Genomic DNA, 15,233 nt, shown 5'->3' with positions numbered 1-15,233 from the left:
AAATGGGCAAAATAGCTGAACACTATATATATATATATAAATCCTATATAATAAAAGCTTAATACGCTAAGTGTCTTGTCTTCTGGTTGTCCATTTAACCAATCAAAGCATAATACGCTAATAATATGCTAACGATGTGCTAAGGCCACTCAACCACTCACTATGATGTGCACTGAACACCAGGGGGCAGATGCTCCAAGCTGCTTGCTGCTGGGGTCCAGCTGATTGGGACTGAGTGAGATGGCCGGGCAGGCACTGGAGCCCTCCCACTGTCCCTCCCTCAGCCTGGCTTGTGCCCTCTCGCAAGCCAGGATCCCTCAGGGGATTTCGGAGAGCAGGTTTAGGCCCAATCCACAGGCCAGGCCAAAGGACCTCAAGGGTGCACAAATTCATGCATCAGGCCTCTAATATATATCATATGTGTGTGTGTGTGTGTGTGTGTGTGTGTGTGTGTGTGTGTGTGACATATATTATGTATGTATCATATATATTATGCATCATTTATATATTATATATTATGATAACATATGTATCAGTAGGGATTTTCACTCATTGCTGGTAGGGTACAAAATGGCACAGCTATGTTGAAAACAGTTTGGCAGTTTGTTACAGAGCTAAACACAATGTTATCATAGCAATTACACCCCTGGATATGTACCCAAATGATTGTAAAATGTATGTGCACATAAACACCTGTGCATGGGTGTTTATAGATGTTACATCCATAATTGTCAAACACAGAAGAACTGAAGTCTTCCTTTAATAACTAAATTAGAACAAACCGTGGAAGGCCTGGCTGGGCGGCTCAGTTGGTTGGAGCATCATCCCATTTATAAATTGCTGGCTATTAAAAATAAAGATAATAATGTGATCCCTGAATTTATTTTTTTACTTGAAAGTGGTAAAAAGAACCAAACACATCTTTTTACATACATACTCTTCATTTTTTAAACCTTTGAGATATAATTACTGGAATTTATTGTTTTACATTTTGCTGAATCTACCGTACAAAAATAGCCTGCTTTGTGAAGAAAACCTCTGCCAAAGACTTTATTTTTATGATGAATAGAGATTCACCATTAAAAAGCAAGTTTTTCATTTCAATTGCTGAATAAGATGATACTTAAAATAATTCACTAGGTTAAAATTAGGTGCCCAGGAAGGAAAGACACACATGTGAATATTTTCTGATTTGATAGCAGTTTCATTTGATTGCTAAATATGACTGTGCTAATCACTTAATATAAAACGTCAAATTAGCTTTGATATACATGTTGATCTGAGTAATGCTACTTTCTTCATATATGCAGAGTATTCAATACACTTTTAGAATAACATTAATATATATTAAATTAAGCCAGCCCTATTCTTAGGCAATAGAAAAAAATAGTACTATGACTTAATTTTTCCCCATTAAATTCTATTATTGTTTTATTTTAGTCCACATATCACTTGCCTTAAAAGAGCCTTTATAAAATCATAGGGGAATTTCATCAGAGGAGAGTATAAGTCCCCCAAATATTACATGTTAGGTTAAATTATGCCTATAACATTACATTATCTGGCTCTTTCACTCAAGCTTTTTAGGCTTTCCACTCATTGGAGGAATTTTTTCCATAAAAACCAATGTATAACTGCCAGCTGAAAATGTTGATTTATTCAAAAGCATTTATGTATACCCGATGCAGCCAAGTCTTTAATAAAGAACTGAGAACCTAGTGACAGGGTTGTTTAATGGGTGGAAAATAGATTTTACCTTCAAACCAATTAGATGCTATGATAGTTAAATCAGTATAATTCAAAGTCTGATCCATGGGGGAGCCTCATTCAGAACCAGCTGGAGATGTTTGTTAAAAATGACTGCTTTGGCCCTATCCTGATTTAATATATCAGAGTGTCTACATTTACAACAGCTACCAAGGAAACTGTCGTATAAATGAAAATGTGACAAACTCTGGGTTGGAAAGGAAGCTAGATGGTAGTGTCCTATATATGCCAATTTCACTTTGGGGACATTTATAATTGATTTGATAATATTCTTTTTTAAATAAAACTCCATAAAAGGTTAATTGTGCTATATTAAGACATCCCCAAACTCCCTACACATTAGTAGACATCCCATTTCATTATACTATTCTCAAAGTAGTTTGCAATTTATTATTGAAATATCTCAGAAAACATTCTAATTAGATTATTTTAAAGTATTTTTCTAAGAGCAATATACATGTTTATCTGTATACTAACCACCAAAACCAGTTTTATATAGCCAAGAGTTTATATATATGTTTAACCCAAATTCACCAGTCAAGACCAGGAACTGAATTTTCAAAGCTCAGTACAAAATATATATGTGAGACTCCTTGGTCATAAATTACTATCCATTTCTAAGTGATGGCAACAGAGAACTAAACATGGGAGCCACTAAGATATCACTAGTTACATGTGCATGAAGTTATTTCAACCGTGAGAATATTGATCTGCCTTCTACTATTGGATAGCCAAAATATTATGTTTTTTAAAATATATTTTTATTGATTTCAGAGAAAAAGGGAGAGGGAAAGAGAGAGAGAAACATCAATGACAAGAGAGAATTATTGATCTGTTGCTTCATGCAAGCCCCACACTGGGGATCAAGCTTACAACCAGGGCATGTGCCCTCAATGGAAATCAAACTTCTGGTTCACAGGTTAATGCTCAACCACTGAACCAACTAGCTGGGACCAAATATTGTTTAAGAAAATTTAAAATATATGAAGAGAAGAAAACGATAAAGATTTTTTAAAAATGAGCTATTTATATACTTATTACTTACTAGAGGCCCAATGCACAAAATTTGTGCAAGAGTAGGCCTCCTCCCCCCAGCTGCCAGCACTGGCTACCCTCTGGCACCCGGGACCCAGGATTCCCTCTGGAAGCTGGGACCCCCGATTCCCTCTGGCACCCAGGACTTGGGCTTCCCTCATAGCCCTGGCTTTGTCTGGTCTAATTAGCAAATTATGCTTTTATTATTATAAATCGTTATCATTTAAAAAAAATTTTTTAAAAAATGTATGTCTGAAGCTATATAATGGTATCCTGAAATTGTTCTAACTTTAAAGAACTATTTTTTAAAATATATTTTTATTGATTTCAGAGAGGAAGGGAGAGGGAGAAACATAGAAACATCAATGATGAGAGAGAATCATTGATAGGCTGACTCCTGCATGCCCCCCACTAGGGATAGAGCCCACAACCAGGCCATGTGGCCTGACTGGAATCAGACCTGGAATCCTTCAGTCCACAGGCCGATGCTCTATTCACTGAGACAAACCAGCTAGGACAAAGAATTATTTTTTAAATAAAGTAACTCATGAAGATGTATTTATTTAATTGTTTGCTATTTTAAGTGAATTCTCTAATTTCTAAATGGTTTTTTTTTTTTACTCACTTCCCCATCTATTCTGATCAAATAAACCTGCATTATAGTCAAATAAAAAAAATATTTAGCATACGTTACCATGTAATAAATATTTAACTGACCTGAAAATAGAAACAATAGGACATGTCCAGGTGGGTCTTCTGCCTGCATTTAAAATAGAGCCAAATCTTTCAGGCCTGACATTGAATCTGTTAAGGAAAATAGAGTAAATATTTGTGGAACATGAATACTGATGCAATACAGCCAAATAAAGTAGTATTTAGCTTCCTGCTTTTCAATTCCTTTGCCACTATAAACACATTTTTAAAATTCCAGTGTTTCTAAATACACACTCCTCACATGTATTGCACATGGAGACACTTAAATAACTATGTAGTAAGGGCAAAATACAATAACCTGTAAGAACTCTGCCAGCTGGCACTGAAATGAACCTTCAAAATCATTGTTTTCCTTTTTTCTGAAGGACTCCCCGAGGATTCCATTGAAAACAGTTCTGTCTTAGTGTCTAACATAGTTCATGCATCAACTCCAACCTACAGTGACACGGAATTCCTGCCGCGTGCTGCCCTGAACAACACACAGGGTACATTTGGAAGATAATTATAGCATTTATGTTCCACATATACAACATGTATGTCAAGATCGAGATCTTACTGACATTTAACAATGTAAGGTACAATGGAGAAAAGCTTGGGAAAATATATCTAGTGGACAGGACTAAATATATGACTCCATGTAACAAAATCATTTCTCAATAGTTCAGTTGCATGAAAAACTGCACACTTAGAATCTGTATAATTATACTAATCAAAGTCACCTCAATAAATTCATAAGAATTTTTTTTTTAAATGGTGCCAAATTAAGGGCTATTTTTAAAAGAAAAATGGACAATATCTTGAGGTATTTAAATGTTTCTACTCAAAAATGTGTTTTCATCTGGCTGGGTTGCTCAGTTGGTTGGAGCATCAGTCCATGCACCATAAAGGTTATGAGTTCAATTCTGGTAAGGGCACATGCCTAGCTTGTGGGTTTGTTCCCCTTTGGGGTTTGTAAGGGAAGCAACCGATTGATGTTTCTCTCTCACATTAATGTCTCCTTTCCTCTCTCTCTAAAATCAATAAATATATATCCTCAGGTGAAGATTAAAAAAAAAACAAAAAAAACTTGTTCCCTTTGCCTTATATGCTTGCACTTGATATATCCCTTTTCATTGTCTTTATTCCCATATTTTTGTCTGATATTATCTCATAAATTAGCATTCATTCTTCAGACAAGTAACATTAAATTATTTTATTTGTTAGTAATAGTTTTATAACTATGTACTCTTTTGAACATATTTCGTTTCCATTTAAAACTGTTCATTATAAGTTTAAACAGGTGCAAAAATTCAATTTCAGCATATTGAAAATATTACTGTCTTCAAAACCATTACATTACTTTTTTAAATGAAGCCAACTAAATCTAGATACCAAAGTGTTTTGTAACATCGATTTTTACACAGACGTTAATGAAGTCTTCTTTACTAGATAGGATATTTACATTGTGCATTTTCTTCCTAGTTTTACATTTAAGTTTTTCCACCTGATTTAAGGCAAGGACAATATAACAGATGCTTTAAAATATATCATTTATCAGCCAAACATACAGAAGTTTTAGTCAAAATGTTAAAATGTTTCACTTTTATGACTATCAGCCCCTAAGGTTAATATTATTGCTCTTGATTGATTATAATTAATATGAGAATTAGTAGACAATTGATCAAAAGATTATTAGTGTAGTACAACTTTTGAAACAACAGTAATAGATGACTGTGTTTTTGTTATAATTCATCCATGTATTCACTGATGAGGTTGATTTCTTGTTTAAATTAACATTATTTATATTGTTAATTTAAAAATGTTATGTGTAGAAGCACCGAGTCATCTAATATATTTATAAATTGTTACAGCAATGTCACTGTTATAAACCTTTGGATTATGTCAGAAAATTGTATAATGAAAAATCAGCAAAAATTATTTTTAATGATCTATCAACTGTCAACATGAATAGGTCCTCTAATTTTCAAGTTAAGACATTATCTAATTACAAAAGTAATCTCATTGTTCAATGTCAATTTAAATGCCACATCTTACTGGAAACTTTCTCTGATTTCCCAGACTTATCTATTCTTCCACACATTGCATTGCTCTCTCTTTATCAGCACATGTATGCTGTCTATTTATATAAATAATCTGGCCTCCTGTTCAATGATTGAACATCTTAAATATAAGGACCATACCATAGATAATCCTTATATGGTCATATTTATGTATGTTGAATAAATAAAATAATGAATGTACTTAAGCCTGTTTTACTATGCACATTTATAATATTGCATAAGTGATGTAAGTATTATAATTTGATGATGCTCAAAGTTATTTCTTGCTTTCTAAAATAAGGCTATTTATTGAGTAACAAAATTTATCGTAAGTTTTCTTGATTATATGTTGCTGAGTTGAGGCATAAAATTGGATTTTGGAGGATGTTTATTATAAATGGCTTCTAATTTAAAAAATATATATATTTTATTGATTTTTTACAGAGAGGAAGGGAGAGGGTTAGAGAGCTAGAAACAGTGATGAGAGAGAAACATTGACCAGCTGCCTCCTGCACACCGCCTACTGGGGATGTACCCGCAGCCAATGTACATGCCCTTGGCTGGAATCGAACCCGAGACCTTTCAGTCCACAGGCCGATGCTCTATCCACTGAGCCAAACCAGTTTTGGCAAATGGCTTCTAATTTTAATCGAAAAGAAACATGGCACAAATTTATGGAATAGTTGCATGTCATGATGAGTAGAATACCGTAGGTCTGTGGTCAGACAGATTTTCTGCCACTGACTATATATCGTTGGGCAAATTATTGAACCTCACTATGTTTCAGTTTCTCTATCTGTAAAATAGCAATGATAACAGCACACACTATATAAGGTCATTTTAAAAGTTAAATAGCATAATAAGAAATTGAATCATTATCTTGTGTCTGACCAGCATATTATAAGTCTCTAGTAATTGTCTTAGTCAGCTCAGGCACCCATAACAAAACAGCACGGACAGGATGGCTTAAACAACAGACATTTATTTCTCAGTAAGGGGGAGAGAGAGAGAGAGAGAGAGAGGGAGGGAGAGAGTTCTTTTTCATACAATGTCAGTATGTCAGTAATCCTATCATGGAGCCCCACCCTCGGGACTCTATATATAATAAGTCTAATTACTCCCCAAAGATTCCACCTCTAAATATCATCACATTACAGGCTAGAGCTTCAATATATGGATTTGAGAGGAACACAATCATTCAGTCCATAACAATAATGGTACTTCTACTTTTTCCATCACTATCATCACCATAACTTGCACAATGGTACTTCATCATTTTACCTAATGTGCATGGCCGCCAATATTTTAAGCATAAAACAAATAGAGTTCAATGCAATGTATTCATGGCTAGAGAACACACATGCAAAAAGAAGCATAATAATAGAATTCCGCATGTGGTGCATGTGGTGAATACCAAATAGCATTATAAATCATAAGAGCATCTGCAGTCACAGGCATGTTCAGCAAATGAAAACTTGAGCAAGATAATGAGGTAAGGTCTAAGATACATCTTGAAATAGGTTTAAGCCAGCACTGTTCTCTGTGCAGTCCCATCCTTTGAAATTTTAATGTAAATTGGTTTTAATGTTGCAACAACAGCATCCTTTTTGCAGGCTGGAAAAAGAGCCACAGGTAACTTTTTTTTTTTCCTTTTGCTCTTTATCCTTCTCATTTTTAGTAACTAAGATTAATTAAAGCAAGTTCATGGGACTGAACCCAGAAAATGTCTGTGGCCACAAGCATCTGTGTGTGTGTGAGTAATGGTGTTGTATCTTGACTGCCCACGTCTCAGTTCTTTCCTTATTTGAGATTCATCACTTCTTTACTGCAAAAAGAGCTCCAAATGTTGAAAGAAGTGTTAGTTCTGTGAACTCTCCATTATAGCAGTTATTTATAATTTTTAATAATTTTTTATCATTAAAAAGTAGACAATTTTGTTCTTATTTCCTGCATTATTCTTCAAAATCTATGTTAAGATAATGAGTTGTCATATTTAAATTACATTTATCTAATGTACTGCTATTTATCATATAAAACCAGTGACCTGGTGCATGGATTCATGCACATAGAAAGGAAATTAATTAGAAGGTGACCAGTGAGGTGGGACTGGGCGAGATGGTCTGGACACACTCTAGAGCCAACCTTGGTCCCTCCCTGGCATCTGTGGAGTGACCAGGGCCCCTCTGGCAGGTGGGGTCCCTTGACCTGGCTTTCAGGGATTGGGCCAAAATTGGCTCTCCAACATCCCCAAGGGGTATCAGAGTGTGGGAGGGCACTCTGCGAAGTTGCTGTTGTAGAGTGTGGAATGCAAATGCTAGTGTGCAGTAAACTAGATTTGGGCTGACAGTGCCCAGCAACAACATAACCCATAGCCAAAGGTGGAATTGTATGGCCTCCTCGAGGAATTGGGCTTCCTCATCTGGGAAGTGTCACCCAAGAACCACCACTGCCAAGTCACTGCAGCTCAGCAGCTCCTGCATTGAGCATCTGCCCCCTGGTGGTCAGTGTGCATCATATCAACAGGTTGGATGGGCGGAGGCACACTTAGCATATTAACCTCATATATACAGTAGGTCCTGAGGTTACGTCAGAGATCAGTTCCTTTGGCACACGAAACACGATTTTTGCCATAAGTCAGAACCCATCTACAAAGCACCTACGTCACTCACATGGAGCACATACACAGCAGTAATGAAGTGAAACAGTAAAAATAATTTAAACGAAAGATAACAATTCCTGACCTTTACTTGTAGTAAATAAATAATAAAAAACATAAAGTACATATGTACATACGTCAAATGACGGAACTTTTTTTCTTTATAAATAAATGGGAGACCACAAAACAATGTACACTGAGTCTGACATAACCATAACCTGAGGATTGTCTGTATAGGTATGTTATGTACAATATATATGATAGCTATCAAGTTTAAAATACATGGAATAAATAGTTTTAAATTTAGACATATTTCTTATTTTTAGTGGCCTTAGTGACTTTCAACACAGTAGACAAAGGGAATTAATTTTACTATTTCTATGTGTTTTTATTAAAGTACATTGTAAAAGAGCTTAAACAATACAAGTTAAATGTATTATGACTGATTTATACAATAGGATATGAAGTAAACTTAGTAAATTTTATATAATTTGATTCCATACCCACCCTTTAAGAGAAAGGAAATGTTACCTATATTATTTTTATAAAGTTTGTAAGAGATTTGACCCTTTTACTCTTTGCTTTTTACATTGCCATGTCATTTCATATATCATTGTGCTGTTTGCTTTTATTAATAATAATCACCGTGCAATATACTTATAAAACATGTCTTCACCAATATGTAATTAATATATCTATGAAAGTACTAAAATTATATCCCATGAGGGCAACCAAAATCCTTGGGGAAAATAAATATTTTCTCATTGTCTTAAAGGCCTACCTCTGTACCTGAACAACAGTAGGTACTATAAAAACAATTGCTGCTCTCAGTACAGAGCATCTAGTCCTAGCTGGTTTGGCTCAGTGGATAGAGTATCAGCCTGGGAACCTAAGGGTTCTGGGTTTGATTCCAGTCAAGGGCATGTACCAGGGTTGCAGGCTTCTCCCTGGCTTTGGCCCTGGTCAGTGTGTGGGAGGCAACCAATCAATGTGTTTCTCTCACATCATCAATTTTTCTCTCTGTCTTTCCCTTTCCCTTCTACTCTCTCTAAAAATAGATGGGGAAATATTCTTGGGTAAGGATTAATTTTTTTTTTTTTAAATACAGAGGATCTATGTTATGTTTTTTGACATCCTATTATGTCTATGCAGAGTAATAGAATTTATGTGAATTTATATGTAACTTTAGATATTATGTTCCCACAATGTTTTTAAAATACAGCATAAGAATTAAAATAAAAGTATGGTCTCTTAACAAATAACTCTTAGAGAGAATATCTGAAGCCATAAGTTGTTAATATATTAGTTACAGTATATTATTTAAACTATAGATCCACCTAATAAAAGAGAAACATGCAAATTGACTGCACCTTTGCTATGCCCACAAGCCCCGCCCATCAGCCAATCAGGGTGGATATGCAAATTAACCCAACCAAGATGGCAGTTAATTTGCATATCCAAGCCAGAGTGAAGACTGAAGATAATGTAGAAAGAAGTCAAATGCTGCAGAAGGGTGTGAAGCTGTGGAGAAGCAAGCAAGCAGAGAGTGGGAAAAAGAAGGGAAGCTGGTGGGGTGGGGAGAAGGGAGGAAAGCATGTGGGGCAGGGAGAAGGGAGGGAAGCAGGTGGAGCAGAGACCGCATTAGGAAGCCTTATTGCAGGAATCTTCCTTCAAGGGGCATCTAGTATTGTATAATATAAAAGGTAATATGAAAATCAACCAAATAGCGGAATGACTGGTCACTATGACATGCAATGACCACCAGGGGGCAGATGCTCAATACAGGAGCTGCCCCCTGGTGGTCAGTGAGCTCCCACAGGGGAAGCTCCACTCAGCCACAAGCTGGGCTGAGGCTGCAAGTGCAGTGGTGGTGGCTGGAGCCTCTCCCACCTCCTCTGCAGCACTAAGGATGTCCAACTGAGGTTTAGGCTTGCTCTCCCCTGGGAGCGGACCTAAGCTGACAGGTGGACATCCCCCGAGGGGTCCCAGATTGTAAGAGAGCTCAGTCTGGGTTGAGGGACTCCGACCCTGAGTGCACGAATTTTTGTGCACAGAGCCTCTAGTAATTCATATTACTAACTCATCAATTACTTACTTACCCTTATGTATTGGGTACTAAAATTGCCTAAGTGACTTTGGCTCCAAAAGGAAGCAGATAAAAGTGAAATTTGTAGGACTACATGGACTGAGCTCAGGCAAAACAATAAATATATAGAAAAAGGTGAAGGTTGTAAATAGTATCTAGAGTAAATGCTGGCCATTGGGAGACTGGTTCACGTTGACAAGAGACTTGATCTCTGTGATCATGGTAAAGTCTGTGAGTGACATTGGCAGAGGTCACTTAGGTACTCTAGAATTTCCCATGAAGATATAAGGCATAGAAAGCTGTTTACTACTCCATTGGCATAGTTTGAATAATGACATCTTTATTCAATTTCCAGACATGCTGTTTCCTTTTGGGAAGTTTTTGTTGAAGCATTGGACTGTTTGTTTACAAAAAGTTGATGCTTTGATACTAATGGAAAATAAGAAAGGAAATTCATACTTACTTTAATTATTCCTACATGTTTAAGGCCTTGGTGATTCTTGAAAATATTATTGGTGCACATTTTCCCCTGTGACATTAGCATGGTTCACAGTCTCAAAGTTAATGCTTTTCTTTGCGGTGATCAGTATTGATTTTTTTTAAAAAAATATTTTCTTAAGATATACATTACTGTCTCACATGGGACTAAAATATTAATATAGTTTATATAAAAGTTTTATTTTCTTGTGCTTGGGAATCTTATTGAAGGAATTATATAGTCTCATGGGCAGATAATTTTCCTTATATTGACTTTTTTATTCATTTGTTTTAATATAGCTGGGTTGTTAATTTTTAGCACACTGGTAGAAAAAGCCACAGCAGGAAGCTTTTGGCTCTCAGATATGTAAATTACAGTAATAATCTTTGCATTAAAAGTGATAAAATAAACTTAATAGTTTAACCCTACAGTTGTTATTCTGAACTACCAAAAAAAAAAAGAAAGAAAAAAATTATTATAAAACCAGAAATATTAGAAATATTCGATTGAATTGTATAGGGCTAATTCCATAGATTGTAATCTTCAGTGATTCTTAGAAATCTCCTATGAAAACACAATGGAGAGATTAAAAACAAACTGGCCTGTTTCTTACCTGAGGTTTGTGTTACCATTAAGAGGAATTATAATTGATTAAGAATCAGATGGATTTGGATGTATAATAAACTAGAAGTCTGTTTCCTCTTCACACATACACATGCACACACAAATGAAACAAGTGCAAGTGGGCCTTCTGTACTATGGGGGAGAATGAATGCCAAGATGTTTATTTCTCTTATTGCTTTCCACCCTTTCCGAAATTCTCTCTCTCTCTGAAATAAGGTTACAAATATAAGATCCTTGTGAAACTTTTTTTTTTTTTGGGGGGGGGGAGCAGAAATGCTGCTAATCATTATTGTCTACTAAAATAATTTCAAATAATTTTATTCTCAACTGGGATCAGAGCCTTGAAGAAGGGATGGCTATGTATTATCAGTGCACAGTGAAGAAAAGAAAGGGAGACTTCAGGAGTCGAACTATTACCCAGATGTGGTCTATAATAGAGGGGAGAGCAATGTAGAAACACCCAGGGCAGGGAAGGGAAAATGATTAGTGTCATGAAATACAATTTCCCTATTGTATAATTTCATCTTTAGTTGATCCTGTTCCTGACACTTTGGTGTCAATTAGGAAAAGATAAACAACAAGAATAATAGCAGTAATGGAATTTTGAGAGTATTTACTATATATTTTTTTTAAATGTATGAAAATCTTCATATGTATCATTTCAACTTATAAGAACAGGTGGGGATATAAGAGGGAAATTATAGAGCCAATAGCATGGCACTAAATTTCCCAAAGAAGCATTATTATTTTATTTAACTAAAATTTCCTAGTAAATTAACCATTATTTTGTACCAAGGAAAATGGTCTTTGATGCTCAAAAAGTAGCATGCCTAGCAACTTTTCCAGTCTCAATTTCTGTCTTATATCTCCAATTAAGAATGGCTCTTCACAGATCATTGTTTAAAGAAAAAAAAAAAAATAGAAGAGAAAGCCTAGGGTGAGTTTTCATTCCTTTTTGTTTAGAAAGGTGTACTTTGAAGCTCAGTAAATGGTTTCTCCCTTTAATGAGAATTCCAGCATAGCCAGTGCTGATTCAATCCACATTGCTGTGCTGGTTGTTTATGGCTAGTGTCTGTTTTCAATGGGTCTCTGTGTGCTCTGATTGGTTGGGACTTATTGTACCAGTTGTTGTATACAGTATTTTGAATAACACCTTAGAGAATAACTGACAGAAAACTTGGAAGTAATTGTCACCTCTTCCAAAAATCCAATTATGTTGGAACTTGTATCATAGTTGTGGGAAAGCTGTTATATGTATCCTTTATGAACAGCAGATGCCTGTTTTACTATTGGTCCCTGGAGAAATAATAGCACGAGGATGCCCAAACTCTTAAGAGGATAAATCACAATATTTATCAAGCTTTCCCCACTTGCTTATAGTGGTCATGTTTTGACACACTGAGATATATGTGGAGTTTTTCAATTTATATTTTTTACATTTTCTTACAATGTGATGATTACTATTAATTTTAATAGATAGAAATCTCAGTCTCTGTTTGCATCAGACCAGAAAAATATTCTAAAGGCTTTCTCCACCCACCCTGATTATTCAAAATGTATTGAACATCTATAATATGCAAATTTCTGTAATAGTTGTTATGAATGGTTTTAGAAAAAAAAAAGAATTATGTTCTTGCTTTGTCGCAACCCTCAGTATATAAAGGGATGTGTACACTGTCTCCTGATTTAATTCTACATTTCTTTAATGGGCAGGCTTCAAGGAAAGAATTTAATTTTATAAAAGAAATATTTAAACCTTTATCAGATATATGTTTGGCAAATATGTTCTCCCATATAATGGGTTCCCTTTTTATTCTGATGATGATTTCTTTTGCTGTGCAGAAGCTTTTCAGTTTGATGCTGTCCCATTTGTTTACTTTTTCCTTTTTTGATGTATCATAGAAAATTCTACTACATGAGTTTTTATAGATTTTGCTGCCTATGCTTTCTTCTACAATTTTTATGGCTTAATTTCTAAAATATATAAATAACCCATGCAACTCAATAAAAGGAAGACAAACAATCTGATTAAAAATGGGCCTGAATAGACACTTCTCCAAAGAGGACATAATGATAAGAGTCATTAAAAAAAAAAATGCTCAGTGTCACTTATCACCAGATAAATGCAAATTAAAACCAAAATGAGATATCATCTGACAGATGTCAGAATGGCTATCATCAATAAATCAACATACAACAAGTGCTGGAGAAGATGTGGACAAAAGGCAACCCTTGTGCACTGTTGGTAGGATTGTAAATTTCTGCAGCCACTATGGAAAAGAGTATGGAGGTCCCATTTCTGGGTATATATCTGAAGAAATGCAAAACACTAATTTGAGAACATATTAGAGAACACTGTTATGTTCATTTGTCTATTGTTTAGAGTAGTGAAAATATAAAAGTAACCCAAGTACCCATCAGTAGAGGGGTGAATAAAGAAGATTTAGAACATCTTACTTAATAATAGACATGTAAATTGACTGTACCTCCACTACACCCACAGCCAATCAGAAGTGGATATGCAAATTAACCTGGCAACTATGACAGTTAATTTGCATACGCAGGTGAAGAGTGGCAGGATACCTGCAATCACGGGGAGGGAGGGACAGTGGAGGGAGCTACGGGAGCGGTGCTCTGGCCATGAGTGAGGATTTACAGGCTCTTGGGCGGCTGGGAATGAAGCCAAGGAAAGGAAGTTGTATTCTTGCATGAATATCGTGCAATGGGCCTCTAGTACTGTATACAAAATGGAATATTACTTGGCCATAAAGAGGAATCCAATAATACAAATTTTGATAGCATGAATAAACCTAGATGGTACTCTGCTAAGTGAAATAAGGCAGACCGGTACCACATAATTTTACTTATATGTAGACTCTAAAGAGCAAAATAAATGAATAAAGCAGAAATAGACTCATAAAAACAGGAAGCAAATTGAGGGATGATGAAGCAAGGGGCCCCAGAGGGATGGGTGAAAAGAAAAATGTAATAGGTACAGATTGGTAGTTACAAAACAGTCTTTAGGATGCAAAATACATTATAAGGAATATAGTCTATAATATTGTAATAACTGTATGGTGCCAGGTGGGCACTAGAATTATCAGGTGGATCACTTCGTAAATTATACAATTGACTAATCACTATGCTGCATACCTGAAACAAATCTAAAATAATATTGAGTGTCAACAATAATTGAATTTTTAATGAAATGATTGGCCGTTATATTTAATTATTGATTCTGCTTTCTTTGCAGGTTGTGCCTTTCTACTGCCATGACAGGGGGTCCACTTGAGAATTCTGCTGTTTATCAAGCAGTTGCCTTTCCATGTGGATTTTATTTCTCCCAATAGCCAATATCTACTCAGCATTAAAGGAACATAATTCTTGTTGGTGCTTTTAAATAACAACCTTTAATTGGAAGTTGACAGCTTTTCCTATTTCTTTAAGTGATATAGAAAAGTGTTACCCAGATATTTTCTTGATTGTTCATTGCTAATATAATAGGTCACTTTTGCTGAGCACTGCCCACATGTCAAAAACTCTCCTAACCACTTTATACATGTATTATCTCATGTAAACATCCCTGCCCCCCAAATTCTATTGGGTAAGTGATATTTACATGCCCATTATATAGACAGTAGAACTGATGTTTACAGACCTAACTAAGGTCACACCAGTGTTTCTTCATGCATAGATTCTCCTCTTTGTGAGCCCTTACTTTCTTGGGACTTTAGACTCTAAATTCAAATTTCTCTCTTGAAATCATTGATGCATTGCAGGATTGGACCAGAAGTAAAAGCTAATGTATACTATTAATATATATATATATATATA

General features: G+C 35.4%; 1 long non-coding RNA gene across 1 annotated transcript in view; it reads left to right on the top strand.

Moving 5' to 3' along the window:
• Window positions 1-14,745, top strand: part of LOC311625174 — a 424,237-nt gene extending 409,492 nt beyond the window's left edge. Inside the window, exon 3 of the long non-coding RNA XR_014795451.1 lies at window positions 14,653-14,745. This is a non-coding gene — a long non-coding RNA (uncharacterized lncRNA). The remainder of the gene's footprint in view (window positions 1-14,652) is intronic.
• The last annotated feature ends 488 nt before the right edge of the window (window positions 14,746-15,233 follow it).

Source organism: Pipistrellus hanaki, assembly GCF_964339955.1.
Source record: "Pipistrellus hanaki genome assembly, chromosome: 7".
NCBI classification, from domain to species: domain Eukaryota; kingdom Metazoa; phylum Chordata; class Mammalia; order Chiroptera; family Vespertilionidae; genus Pipistrellus; species Pipistrellus hanaki.
Note: the sequence above shows the minus strand (reverse complement) of the source record. Positions and strands in the feature narration are given on the sequence as shown.